This window comes from Thermobia domestica, chromosome 7, assembly GCF_964235325.1.
Source record: "Thermobia domestica chromosome 7, izTheDome1.hap1.1, whole genome shotgun sequence".
In the NCBI taxonomy this organism is placed as follows: Eukaryota; Metazoa; Arthropoda; class Insecta; order Zygentoma; family Lepismatidae; genus Thermobia; species Thermobia domestica.
Genome location: NC_137460.1, coordinates 83,799,021 through 83,814,467, shown reverse-complemented (window position 1 = coordinate 83,814,467; position 15,447 = coordinate 83,799,021). Strand labels below are relative to the sequence as shown.

At 35.8% G+C, this 15,447-nt stretch overlaps 1 protein-coding gene across 1 annotated transcript in view; it reads right to left on the bottom strand.

The window, feature by feature from the left end:
• LOC145690253 (protein-associating with the carboxyl-terminal domain of ezrin) overlaps positions 1-14,470 on the bottom strand; it is a 107,652-nt gene extending 93,182 nt beyond the window's left edge. Inside the window, exon 1 of the mRNA XM_081764974.1 lies at positions 14,321-14,470. The gene's annotated coding sequence lies outside the window, so the exon portion shown is untranslated. The remainder of the gene's footprint in view (positions 1-14,320) is intronic.
• Between the last annotated feature and the right edge of the window lie 977 nt (positions 14,471-15,447).

The following is a 15,447-nucleotide window of genomic DNA, read 5'->3' as shown; positions in this document are numbered from 1 at the left end:
GGGTAAGTAAAAAATTACAATTTTAATATTAGTATTTCACAGTTTTACTTCAGAATAACAAAATATACTTTTACAAGCAACAATTACCCTGGCCAGTGGTGTCCCCCTTTTGTCCATGACGCACCCCCCCCCCCCCCAATTGTCTACCCGTAGGTGTTCTTCCATGAAAAAAAAATCTTTTCGATTAATTTTTACACTCCCTCAAACATATTTATACAGATTTTTTTAACCCCCCCAAATATTTCAATGACGCACTTTGCGTCATAGCCACCCCCCCCCCTTGTGGGCATCTCTGCCCCAGCAAAATATTGACCCTCAGTTTTCCCTTACACCATGACTACGTTTGACTGAAAATAAACGGCTACCTTCATTTTCAGCACTTGAGCAATATGCTTAAACAACTAGTACTCACAATCAACTGACGGTGACTGCTTATTCTTTATAATATTTAACTAGTATTTGTATTAGTATTTGTACACTAACTTTTCAAATATGCTACAAACATAATGCGGTTTAAAAAAAAAATGTTTGTTCTGCCGAAACCATCGAATGGAATGCACTGAATAGCAGCAACCTTCACAACCATAATGCTGCTTGTCGCAACGCAAGCATCATTGTGGTCGTGAAGGCTGTCCAGCGTTGCCAGACCACAGAAACAAATTTATCGTCACAGTAACTAAAAATTATCGAATATCGGAAGAAATTATCGTATTTCTCGTGCACACACAACGTATATATACTTATATATATATATATATATATATATATATATATATATATATATATATATATATATATATATATATATATATATATGGGGAGGTATGTAGCACCCTTCCTTATGCACAAAAATAGTACTAGTGGAAAATCTATATTCTATCCAATCCTAAAATTATCGTATATTTTATAATTATTATTTTGTATAAACTGGAACACAAAATTATCGTATGTTTTGATAATTATCGTACATTCTGGCAACGCTGAGGCTGTCGTTATTTAGCGCCACTTATTTTATTGCATCCTATTGAATGGTTTCGGTACAGGATGCTTAGTCTTTTTTTTTTTTTTTTAAGTCATATAAGAAAAGCTTTCTGTTACAAACTTACAAAGACCCTCCATTAAAATCAGTGGAATTCCTAGGCGATACAGCATTGTTATTGACGGGACTGCAACTTTGTCTTTCAAATGATGATGAGATCGAAAGAGGAGATGGAAATGCAGATGACGTTTCGGTTGAGTTAGACGATGAGCATGAAGTGTTCATATTGTTCAATGCGGAATTTCCAAAAGCCTCAGCTGCAATGCTCCGAACAATATCTGCGTTACTGTGAAGTAGCATGACACCATCAACGTGTTCTGCTTTCAGCTTATAACGCAAAGGATTCAAAATATAACGCAGAGCAGAAAACAAGCGCTCAACACTTACTTGCGTAGCTGGAATAGACAGTACTGTCATGGCTAGCTCATATAGTTCGGGCTGAAGGTAGCGTTGTCTTTCCCAGTATTGCAGAACATCATTTTTAGTTTTTATTTGCTTGGTGGTTCTGAAATAATTTTCACGAAGTGGTCTTATGTTTCTTTTCGGACCCTCTCTTGTTGATTGAATTCTCTTTGCGTTTCCTCGTTCTAAGAGCTCTTGTAGCTCTAAATCTTCGTCCTCTGAATCTGATACAATCTGACTTGGATCTTCGGCACTATCATCGATATTTTCTTCAAGATTTGGTGTATGCAACTTTTCTAACCTTTTCCAAATATGTAAAAGATACATTATAGCATTTTCAGCTTCTACATCATTCAGAAAAGAAAAGTACCTCAGATCCATGAACAAGGCAGCATTGAAACCAGGATATTCAAAAAGTGGAGCTAGACGTTCATTTTCATGACCACTTTTGTATGTCTGACTACGCTCTCTTTTCTCCATAAAGGACTTTAAGTTTCTGGCGAGAACATTTTCTGTATGGTCTACCAGATGTTAAAGCCTTAATTTGCATTTGATCCACAGAGCGTAGAAATCACGAAGCAAAAGAGTTTCTTTTTGGAGGGAAATCATTGTACTTCTGATAGGTTCCAATGCTGCAAGATTTCTTAATATAAAGAAAGGGGCGAGGGAGTGATTCATCACTCATTTATGACCGATTTTAATTACAAGAACAGCAGATTACGAAAAAAGTGAAAGAAAATATATATAATACTGCATCAAACCGAATGAGATTTATATAAGTTATTGTGAAACTATAAATAATCGGGGAGAGGGTAACGTAAAACCACTAAGCTATTTTTTTACTGATTTCGGCTCCATGTAGAGTGAATGATTAGGAAGCCTTAAGGAAAATATACGGCATATTACACTAAAATCGAACAGTTATAACCGGGGAAGGCGACTAAACGCCTTACCCCACACACAAAAAAATATCTATGGCATTCCCCACTTTCTAAAAAAAATAAAATGGGCAAAGATAGGCTCGGAGGACGGCATGACGTCATGCAACCCCCCTTCCTTTTCAGAAAAAAAATGAAATGAAATCTTTGAGTTTTACGTCCCACGGTTATGCCGGTTAGGCTAAAGGAGACGGTGATGATGAGTAATGAATGAAATGGTGGAATGAAGAAAGTGGGAGGAAACGGGAGCATCCCGAGAAACCCCCCACACGCGGTGTTTGTGCACTACAAGGTTCACTTGGCGGGGGCTGGGATCGAACCCGGGACCCCAAGCACCAGGGGTGAACGCTCTACCACTGAGCCACCGCGGCCCCCCTTCCTTTTCAGATCCACTACCCATACACTGAGAAAAATTCGTTCTCCGGACAGCGGTATATTGTACAAATATACGGAATCCACTTGCTTACTACAGAAATCAGTAGGGAACAAACGTTATCCGTATGCTACATAGGCCCTGCCCTTAGATGTTACATCATGTCGTTGCACGATGTGGGATATCTAATAGTCTTCCTTATAATATACATATATGTATGTTACCTTCGTCAACTATATGTTATATACGTCCATTTGCATGTGAGATCCTGATAGCCTATATTGTTTCATACGGAAAGTACGTACAGATGGAATTGGAATACTTATGCAGAAAGTATTATAAAACATGCGTTTTCAGTTATACGTTTGCTGTACGTTAAGTCCAAAAACTACAGGATAATACAAATGTAACATACAATTTTACGTATCATTCATTTTTTTCTCGCTGTAGTTGTAACGGAAATTATCGAGAAAAATGTTTTTTAAGTTCAGGGGGAAGAGGGTTGAATTCACCGCTCATTCTTGAGTGATTTTAATTCCAAGCACTGGGGATTATGGAAAGAGTTGGAAAAAAAAAAAACATTAAACCGAATGAATTATAGAAAATTTACCATTGAACTCTAAAAGAAATGCACGGGGGCTAGGAGGGTAAACCCACTAATTTATTTCTTATTGCTTTTAACTCAGAGCAGAGGAAATAAAAATAGGGAAGCCTCAAATAAAAGTACGCCAAATTACCCCAAAATCGAATACTTTCTAACGAAAATTATCGTTGACCATACATATATTTAAAAAAAAAAAAAATATGAAGAAAGGTAAACTTAAACTTTTATACTTGGCAGATTTTAACCTAAAATTGAGGGATATACAAGATGTCATAAAGTAAAGTCATTCTAGGAAGTTTTCCCATTGTCTCAAGATGCTGTGTAACACTTTAGCTCCTACTGAGAATTGAAACCAGGAGCTACGTGGGGTCTACTGAATTCAGATTCCCCGCCCTCACTAAACTTCGTAGGTTGACGAATGTTTGTGAACTTTCTTAACACAAGTATATTTGTTTCATATCGAAATGAATGATATGGCCTAAAAATTGTATTTTATATCTCTAGCAGTATCATTTTTTTCTGAGAAATAGGAGGCACTAATTGACAATTACTTAGTCTTTTCAGATGTTGAATAACACAGGTTAAATACTACAATATACGTATAAGACCCCCCAAAAATCTTTGAATCCAGAAAATAATAATAATAATAATAATAATAATAATAATAATAATTGGACGCGTGCCTGGTGTGCTCTAAACATTCATTTAATTATGTAACAATATTTCAAATACAGCCTCTAAGGCCAATTTACAACAGAATATTTTAACATCAATAGTGGAAAAAGGAAAGAAGAAAATCAGGCAGGATTTATGCTTAAAGATAACATCCCGACATTCACCTTGTGGAACCGCGAAAAAACTGGTGTAACTAGTCAGGGTAGCAAGCCACAAGCTTTGCACCTAGGATCTCCCTTTTGCGAAGGAAGAACGCTAACCACTAGCCTACGCTCGTTAGAAATAATAATAATAATAATAATAATAATAATAATAATAATAATAATAATAATAATAATAATAATAATAATAATAATAATAATAATAATAATCATCATCATCATCATCATAATCATAATCATAATAATAATATCTTTACTCAATATAGTGAACCAATTGGGGATCTGCCGGGATTAAGAATCAGCAAACTCCGCTGAAATACCCCGTGGCCATGCATCACACAATTTTCTAGCTATTTTGTGGCTGTAAAGTTTTGTTTTAGTAATAATAATAATAATATGATTTTCACAGGCTTGCGCCCCCATTCATGGAGCAGGTTTCACATCAAATAATCCTACTCTTGTAGACAGCGAAGAGCGCTATGAAAACAAAGCAAGATGAAGAATGAAAGACATTGTCTATTTTTCCCTCCCCTTTGCCACTTTTGGCTCACTCTATGCTTCCCCCTGACCCTGCTGCCCCTTTCACGGTTCCACCTGCCTTGTGACTGACTTTCCCCTGTGATATTCACAGAAATCGATCAAGTTCCTTTTTCTCCTTACTGCTTTAGATTTGCAATAACAACATATGAAAGTGAAATTTCTTTCTGCTTCACCACCTAAAGAACGAAGTTCAATGTGACCCTCTGAAGAACAATACAATTGAAACCATGGCCAAGGAACTCTCCAAAGATCTGATAAGATCTGTAACTGATGAACACAATACCTTTACCAAACCTATCTGATCAACTGTGTTACTCATGTGGCAAATAGTCTTTGTAACGAAATAGCTTCTGTTCCGCACATTTTCGTTCCATTAGATACCCGCATAGGAAAGAATCTCATTCTGGTGGTACGAAAGCTGGATTTTTTGCCCAGAGGAGTTATAAAGCATACCAGAAACAGATTTGTTCCTTCAATTAGTTACGGTACAATAACGTTACATGCTCGAATAACGTTACGGTGTCGTAACAAAAATTGGTGGTATACCTTGTACCTACCTATATTAAATAACCAATAATTTTGTTACAGAGAGCTATTTTCGTTACGTTACAGTTACGTTAAGTTATCCACCCCTGATTTTAACCCTTATTGAACTTGTGGAATAGACCTTGCATATGGGATAAGATAACAGACTCTTTGAAGAACCGAATTGAAAAGCAAAAAGCATGGCGAGAAGTTTATGCAAGCCTTGCCGAGGATTTTGAGTTCATGGACAAAAAGAAACGACAGGTATGAATGGAGCAATGTAAAACAAAATTACTAAAATATATTGTGTGTGTCGATTACTTCGCTCATCACCAGCAACGATATTGTCGGGGATCCCACCGACATTATCGGCGACGTGTGCAAAGTACACCGATACCGACACCGATATTATCGGGTCTTCCGCCGATTTTGTCGGTATCGTGTGCAAACACACTTACAACTCAAGTCTCGATTAAGGTATATTATGATGACTCCTTTCTGTTCCTCATTAAAAAAAAAAAAAAAAAAAAAAAACGCAATCTGGATGGAACATATTCGCAGGTGTCATTTGACCATCACTGGTATACAGTAAATGTTCATCTGTAGTGAAGAAATTCATCTAGCAACATTAGTATTCTGAACGACTGATGCTAAGGGAGGGACTAGTTCTTAGATGAAACGTTTATGGTGAGATTTGTACAGTATATAACCCTTCTAAGTTGAACATCTACGATGCCTAGGAAATGTGTTCAAATTAGAGGGAGAAGGATTTTGTAATAATAAAAAATCATGTACGTATTTTTTTTTTTTTTAATTGTGCTATACATATATAAACATTAATCTGTATTTTCGACTCCGTAACGTGGGTATATTTTGCATACAAAGGAAAACTGTTTCAATCAAGTGTGTTGGCAACATTGTAGCGAGTGATCCAAAAGTCGCGCACGTTAAAATAATAATAAAAACCAGACGACATTAAATAATAGTAATTAATATGATTTGATATATTTTCACAATAACTCTTCTTAATGTTTATTTTCATTTTCACAATATATGCTCAAAATGGTTGCCTCGTTCGTAATGCAAATACGAACTCTTTTTATCATGTTTGAGGCCAAAAGGCCACTTTGTGGAGTTGTGGAGTACAAGTTGTTGATCTCATTTTTTATGTTCATCTTTAGTTCCTCAAGTGTGTGTGACCTGTTGTTATAGATCTTACCTCTAAGGTAACGTTACAAAAAGAAATCAGAGAAAGTTAAATCAGATGAACGTGGAGGCCATAATCCTTTAGAGATGACAGGCTATTTTTTTCTTTTTTTAAAAAAAAAGCGCAAGAATGCATAGCGTTGTTAATATGTGACATGTAGCTCTGTCCTGCTGGAACTAGCAATCATGTATTCTAATATGTCTATACTGTGTATATATGTTAAATATCAGTTCATTCAACATTCAAATTATTTTATATTTCATATAAAATGTGGCAATTACACGCAATGTAAATGTCAAAATATAAATACGTAATAGAAATATAGTAATAGTCACGTATTGTTGCATATCTTTTAAAGTTTAAAACGTTGTTCCTACGTGTTAAGAATATAATTGAGATACTAGTATGTACTGTGTCCAAGTAATATGTCTACAAACTATGTCGAATATTACAGGCGTGAATAAAAATAAAAATTTGAAATCTTGCGGTTGGCATGTGAATCAACCGATGGTGTTCCGCTATAATTTTATAATTGCTTTGTGCGCGAACGTGAGGTTATTTAGGGCTCTCATTGAATATCGTTTCTTTTCTATTGTGTCAAGAGGAGAACTTACTTTTGTAGTCTTTTGCAAAGATCTGAGAGCGGACAGCTTTACTGCTATATTTTTACCCTCTACACTCTTTGTTGTGTTTAAATGAGATTTTCCTATATATATGATTGATTTCAATGTAAAGTTGATGCACGTGACAGTACTCCTACTATGAGATCCCCTCTGTCTTCGTGTCACTTTACAGATCTTCCAAACAGCTTTTGTAGTCTACATTTCTAATTTCTGGTGTTTATATTCTGTCGTGATTCTTTAATTCAACCCCTGACCTAATTCAATGTTATGTATCATACTCTGTAAAGTTATAAAACTACTAGTGTTGATTCTAAGGAATACTAGTCATCTGTTGTTAGAAAATTAACGTGAATATTTATTTGGACGAACTTTTGGATACCCAGACAAAGCGTGTTCTTTGTCATAAAGCATACATTCATATACTTTCTAAAATTTCCTGTGGGAGAGAAAAATTTGTCTACAGATTCTATTCAGAATAATAAAATCTAGCTACTAATCAAATGTTATTACTCAGTTGTAACGGAATATTAAGTAGTAAGTTAACCTGGTAATGCACATTGTTCCATATGTGGGACATATTGGTTTTTGTTTAATTCCATCTAGGTAGGCAAGTGTTTTTCTCCCTGATTGCATATAGTGACATACATGGGTCATTCCTACTGGGCTGTGGCATGTGCTGTCAAGTAGTGGTCAATCGTGGAGTTTTCTGCGCACGCAGGTTTTATTGTTCCGCTGCGAGCGCTGTGTTCCTTTGTGTACATGTTTAGCATTTTTAAAAATTTTGTCAGCTGTTGATTGGTACTAAAAGTAAAATTATTAGCTTGAATAGTGAACGCTATTGAATTAGTTCCGAGTCATTGTGTAAGTAATATCCATCACATAAACAGCTCATGTGACTTAATTGGTTTGTCCCGTTTTTGTCACACTATGCAATTAGCATTTATTTAATAAACAAACGAAGAACATAGACCTACATACATTTTATGGACGTAAAAGTATTTTCCCGAGAACGATGGAAACGATATTTCTACAAATGATGATTTGCTGGACAAGTCATCATTGCCAGTGGACCAGTGAGGACCCTGTTGCACAACGTAGTAATATGGGTGATTGAGAACATTCCCAGTCTGAAGAATAGGGACGCATTTTGTGTAAACACAAAAATCTTGAAAAACAACCCGGTGAAACAGATTTTCCCGGCGCTATACAATTGTCTGAATCTATTACTAACCTAGAAGCCTTTTTGATTTTTCTATTTTATACCTGAATCTAATGAGTGTGAAGGATATCAAGAAGAAAGACAGTAGTTTGTATGAAGCCACCGCAGTGATAGACGGGAAAGAAATTGCATGTGTACGTTGGTAAGACAACAAGTTAGTAAATTTGAAGTCTTCATTTGTTGGGAGTCAACCCGTAGGAGAGTGTAGATGGTTTCTTCAGAGAAGACATTCAAAGAGATTGATTGTCCCAGCATAGTTCTGGTTTTCAACAAGCATATGGGATTGAGTTGATTTACTGGATCCAGTATTGTTGTTGTACAAAATACGAACTCGTTCAAGGAAATATTTTCGATTTTTCACGTACATGCTAGATTTCGCCTTAGTTTCCGGGTGTCTTGTGTATCGCCGGGTTATGATTCAGCAACGCAAACCCTTAAGTGAAATGCTGAACTTACTTCAGTTCAGAACAGAAATTGCAGAGAGTCTTGTACTTTAATTATAAGAAGACAAACGGAAAGAAAGGTCCAGTCGTCCAAGTAGAGACATTGAAGCATAGTTGAAAGCAAAGAGGCACAAAGGACCAGCAGTAAGAGTACCAGTCTGAGATGCATGTAAGGCTCGATACCATTGGACATCGGCCTGAAATGAGCGATGAACGCCAAAGGTACAAGAAACCATCTGCTGTTCTGGAAAACCATCTGTTCGATGTATGAAATGTGCCGTGCATCTTTCTTTGAACAAAAAGAACAATTGTTTCTTAGAGTTTCTCACTACATAGCGATTATTCTGAATTCTATTTCACTAGCGAATGTGTAACTAGTGCTTCTTATATTTCACTATGTAGCATTTACTGTGTATAAACACAATTGACATATAGGGCTAAAATTTTCATACTATGTATTGTTTATGGAAGGTACAAGTTTCTGTTCAATACACAGTAGTTTTAAGGTCTTATTCCATATTGTCCCATATATGGCATATACTGGTAACTTGAATTCAAAAATACACAAATCAGTTTCAGTGTAATTTCCTCGTTCTCCACTGCAAAAGTAAATAAAATTTCCCAGTAGATTTTTTATTATTATTTCATTTTCGTAATTCATGCAGTACCGGCTTAAAATTAGTGAAAAGGTATTTAGATGCAGTGACATTACTATTTTGTATGCGAGTAACTGGAGCTCTCTATAACCACGAACATGATGGTACATTCTGGAAAGGACAAGATGAGTGGGAAGTTGCTCACTGGAGAGTTTTTTTTTCTCCTTTCGTCTTGGTATCCTTAATCTTTATTTCCTGCTATTCCTCTCCCCCCTCCTTCAGAGTCGGACCTTGGGATAACTTTATTTTTTATTTTATTTATATCTTTATTCAGTTATTAATATTTTTACCAAAATATAGTCAATTAGAGGAAAGGTTCAGATTAGTTATTTGCATATGGAAATTTGAATACTTTCCAACAGAAATTTGAATTTCAAGATTTGTTTTTCTTTGAATACCGTACCCATCCAGTTAGATGTTGTTGTTGGCCCTATTTCTATTTTTGAGGATGAGACGATACAAGTCGATGAATCAGTAAATGGCTAAACTGGAAGACACTTAAATATACATGTGATCACATGTTTGCTGGCGTCAACCTCCGTCCAAGCAGCAGCATGCACTGCAGACACACTACGATTAGCGTGCCATTTACAATGGCAGGTGTGCTGAAACCTTCAAACTTGAATCATCATGCTCTCTATAGACACATATTCTGTGTAGCGCGTTGAGCGATGTACTGTATACTGACAGATCTAAAATGCTTTAACACCAGTTTTCCATCGCACGCAGCAAATATGAACGAGATTATACAGACAAAGACGTAAGAGAGTTGAATAATTCTGTTTTGGAAGGTGTTATTTCACAATGGTGAAATTAGTTCCCATTGAATAAAGTAAACGAAAGCTTTTCATATAAAGCTGTATGTAGTATTCGTTGATTTAGAAAAGGCTTTAAATCGACTGAACTAGGTAATCGGAAAGGTGCTTTGAATAAAATGAACGATTAGGCTCGAAAGAAACTCATATATGGACCAACCATTAAAAGTTGGAATACAAGAAATGATACAGAATAGTGAAGTTGGACAAGGTGTTCGACAGTTTTGCCTTCCGCAGGCGTTATTTACTAACAGCGAAGAAAAGTTTGATTAGAGAACAGAATTATTTAATACTCAAACATAATAACACACTGAGGAAGGCTACGTGATAATATGTAAAAATCTCGTAACAGTTTCAACACAATAACTGTGTCTTCATCAGACTTCCACTCCTTCTGGCTGTTTGGGAGTGGTCATCTCTTATATAATCAACTTTTAATTAGGCTCCGCCCCTTCATTAAAAGTAACACTTGTGTGTTTTTCACTTTCATCAATTAGCTGCACACATGCCCAATTAAAAGAATAGGAGACCTAAACACAAATGAAGAACAGAGGAAAAGAGATTTAAAGTTCTGGATACAACGAAGATGATAAGGTCATAAGAAACATAGCAAGAAAGAGGAAGAAGACAATAACAAAAAATGGTTTGGAATAGAAAGCCTAGGCAAAAAAAAAGATGATGATGATAAAGAGAATGCTTCGGAAAACAGGAAAGGAGGAAGCAGAATAACTGAACTAGTCAGAAAAACCAAGAGAAAAGCAATAGCGGACAAAGATTAAAGGGGAGTAATAAATAGAGTAGGATGCGCGGTGTAACAAAATTTACATAGGAGAAACAAAAAAGAAGATGGAAGAAAGGACAAAACAGCACAAGGATGATGTAAGATTGAAAAAGGATAACAATGCGATATATAAGCATCAGAAAGAGACAAACCACAGAATAGGGTGGGAAGGAGCAGAGGTCATAGAAGCAGAGAAGAGGGCTTTGGTGAGAAAATTAAAAGAGGCCAGGGAGATTATGCAGGCAGAAGACAAGGTGATGAACTGGAATGCAGGATTCTCGATAAATAAAGAATGGGAGAAGATTCTGCTTAAAGGAGAAATGAAAAGAAAGAAGAAAGAAAGGGAACAAACTAATAAGAAAAATAAGGAAATTTAGAGAACAGAATGTATCCAGCAAAAAGGTAAACTTTTAATTGAATAAGTGTGCAACTAATAGGCGAAAGTAAAAATCCCACAAGTGTTACATTTTAATGAAGGGGCGGAACCTAATTAAAAAATGATCTCCGGAAAGTATATAAGAGATGACCAACTTCCAAGCAGCCGGAAGGAGTGGAAGTCTGATGAAGACACAATTATTGTGTTGAAACTGTTACGTGATTTTTATTTTAACATATTATCACACATCCTTCCTCTGTATGTTATTATGTTTTAGTACAAAATGGAAACAAGGCCTGATAGAATAGTTATTAATTTAATAGGTACTAGAAGAACCAGTATATTTGCATTTCAGATGGTATGGCTGCCGTTGAGGAATCTGAATCAAACAATGATGTCAAAGAAGATAAAGAAAAGCTATAATAATAATTTGAGATTTAAAAGATATGAAATACATTACTACAATGGTAGCTGGGAAGATTGAGGTTGCGACAATTGTAGAAACTGCTGCAGAGAAAATAGAATAGATGCTTAAGTTCAATGGTTAGGAAGTACGATTAACGAAGGTATGAAATGTAAATGAAAAATAAAAAGTATTATGAGTGTGATGACAATGATAGGAAGCACACTGTGAGAACTGAATGAATTACAAAGATCAGTTAAATGATGTGTATTGCACTGTACGGAGCGAAAACGTGGGCATTACAAAGACTACAAAAAATGTTCTTTACTTGAGTTCTCACGAAGTTGTATGCCGAGAAGAATGGATAAAAGGCAGGGCTGTAGAACACTGGTCTGCATCCTAATTGAGTCGTAATAAAGAAAGGAATCAACCTGGCTACTAACCCGCCTTCATTCGCAATCGTTTGCTCGGCATTACTATGTGAATTGAGTATTAAGCTTCGATAAAGAAATGAAATAACCTGGCTACTCATCCACCTTCATCAATACGAGTGGACCAGCATTCCAGAATCTTTCCATGTAATTCCTACATCAAGGTGAAGGTCCCTATGGATCTTAGTATATAGAAACTTCTAAATTTGTCACAAGTGATGGAAAAAATCTGTTATAATTGATTGTATTGGTAAAGGAACCCGATCCCGCTAGTTCAAGTAGCGGGTTAATAGTTGTATCCCCGGACCAATTTTAGAAAATTTACTAGATAAATTAGAGAATTAATTTTGGTTTGTGAGGAAGAATAAGTTAAAGTCAGGTGAGAGAAATAGCTGTAGTTAAAATATTTGTTGTTAGTTATTTTTCATGTTGTAAGCAGCACTATATATGGAGGCGGAAGGAACTATTTGGCAGAGAGATACCTTGTTACAATTTATGGAAAAGGCAGTGTGGAAATGGTGCATAAATGACAAGATTGTGACATATCGTGTTTTGAGTTTTATCGAATTATACAAACGTAAGGCGTGCCAGTTGTTGAAATTGTGTGAAAGGCATGGTTTAATAAACAGGCAACCAGTTTATTGTAAGTGTGAAAACGAAACTACAGAGAAGAGGATCATCAAACCAAACCTAATCAAATCCAACCTAATTTAGTACATTTTTGTACTGTTTTGGAGTATCTCCCACAAAGCTGTGCATCACATAAGCCTTGCATTTTATGACATATAAAGTGCTTTTCCACTATCCTCGTTTATGCGCATAGCCACCGCCGCTCACTCGGTTAGACAGCAATCGTGCATTTTAGTGGCCACCTAGCACAAGTTGATTCGTATTTTATGCACCAGCTTTTGTCATACGTCTGCACTGTATGTCGGACAATAATCAAGGCTTAAGTTTAGAGTTTCCCCTCCAGTTTCAAACCTACAATAAAGTAAGTAAAACATTAAACATTGTTAGATTAGGTTAGCTGTTAAGACTTGAGTCAGACTAGAATAGTTACTAGACCCGGTTTTCATACAAGCTTCAATTATCACTTAGATTCAGTAATCCGTGGTTCTCATAAAAATTTAATAGATTATCTAGGTTATTCTTATATAATTCTATAAAACGCAATGAGAAAATATCTTATACAACGCACCGATTCCCGTCCTATACGACTACCATGCAGCTGATTCACCGAACCTTCCGCGTTTGCAAGTAGTACCCACTTCTACATAACATGTCTCATATTGAACATATATTTACTGCCGAACTTACATATCTAAACATCACATAAGAACCCCAAATCATTATTTTTTTTTACCTCATTTCTCTTGTAAATTATCCTAATTTTTATTAAAAAAAAAAAAAAAAAAAACTGAGGGGCAACTCTAAACTTAACCCATAATCACTACCAAGTGAACCACACACACACAACCTAGTATTGTGGGGGAGAAACTATATAATTTTCCTTTTTTTCGATTTTCATGTGGTTCAGTGATAGAGCAGTAATGCCCAAGTAGCTTCCAATTTACCTGATTATTTTGATGTAAATTTAGTTAGGAATGTACAATCACCCTTTGGTCGTCATTCCCCATTTTTTATATGCCAGAGATACCCATGGTATTGTTGGATTTCTAAAGGGTTAACTTTACAATGCCCGCTCCAGCTAGTACACTCACTCAGAAACTAGAAATTACATTCTTAATTTTATGAAAATGAATCAAAACTTAGGCTAACTCGTTTTTAGCCCTACTTTACCCTACCCAAATATACCATTTTAAAGCGGCCCTACTTATTCATGCGCAGTTGGAGTGTGTATTGTAAAGTTTACCATTTTCTTTCTAAATATTTAAAAAAAAATAAAGTTAGTTCATTAAATAAAAATCACAATCTTCTGTCTGTTCTATAGTGAACTTAAGGAAATATCTACATGTGCGATCTACTATTTATCTCAACTGACCTTGTTCATTGTCTTTCTCTCTTAGGATATTCGCATACCTGATCACATAGCTATTTCCTCTATATTTTCTTGCCTAAAGTAGCACCGGTATACTATTAGTAACTTACCCAAAACACCTGTTCAGCCTTATATCATTTTCATTTTCCGAAACACGTAACACAAATCAGCACGTAAACAAATAAATATGCTATGATTTCACACTCATTTTTCTTCTCAGATGTTCTGAAAAATCGTGTAAAACTAGAACCGTATAAATGAATACATAAGGGTACATTTAGTAACAGTTTGCGTGACTGAAACGCAAAATTACCTTGTTAGTACGCGATACCGGCATAGTAATTATAATATAATTTTTGCGTTACCTTCCGCAAATTTTACAAAGGTTGGTACAGAATTATGCCAATAATAACATGAACCCGGGCCACATTCCGTACCAGTTTTCGCAAAATTCTACATACAGCAAGAAAACCCTCAAAAATGCAAAATGTCTTATAATGAAATTTCGGAAAGTTAAGGTTGTTTAAAGAAATTGGGTTGCAACAATGATTCCCAAATATCCCTCAATAACTTCTCTTCCACAGACAGCACTGCTTTATATTGTATACCGTTGGAAAGACCGTGTCATCGTCTTTCAAATCCACTATATCTTACCTCTGTAGAATAACTACAGGGAGAGCAATATGCAATTTACCGTCAAAATAGTTCACAACTTGTAGTTCTAAAACCATTGAGATTAGGACCCATGTTCATATGAACTTTTTTTGCTTACTATCACACTACCATTTTCCGAAATATTGCCACTTCCTTCTGGGACATCCTATATATATGCAGTGTGTCCATAAAGTCCGTTGGGACCCGACTACAAATATGAGAAAACGCAAAAACAATGCACATTATTATTAAGAGGGGCTTGAATTTTGAGCTATTAAAGATCCATCCCAGATACATCATATAATGGTACTAGTGGTCAACTTGAAAATTTCAAACGGCAAAGGAGATCGAGTAAAATATCGTTGGAAAGGTCTTGACAAGAGAAATATTTTGTGGAGAGATTCAAGTAGCATGTTTCTTTCTGTGCATGTTGCCCCTAGTTTGGGAAACGGAGGCCTATTTTGCTGTTATACTGTATTGCCATGAGAGTAAGGTTTTACGAAATGCTTATGTCAAAAGTGAGGATAAAGAGTTGTGAAAATATCGACAACAGAAAAAGGAATCAGTACTACCGAAGTGTAGA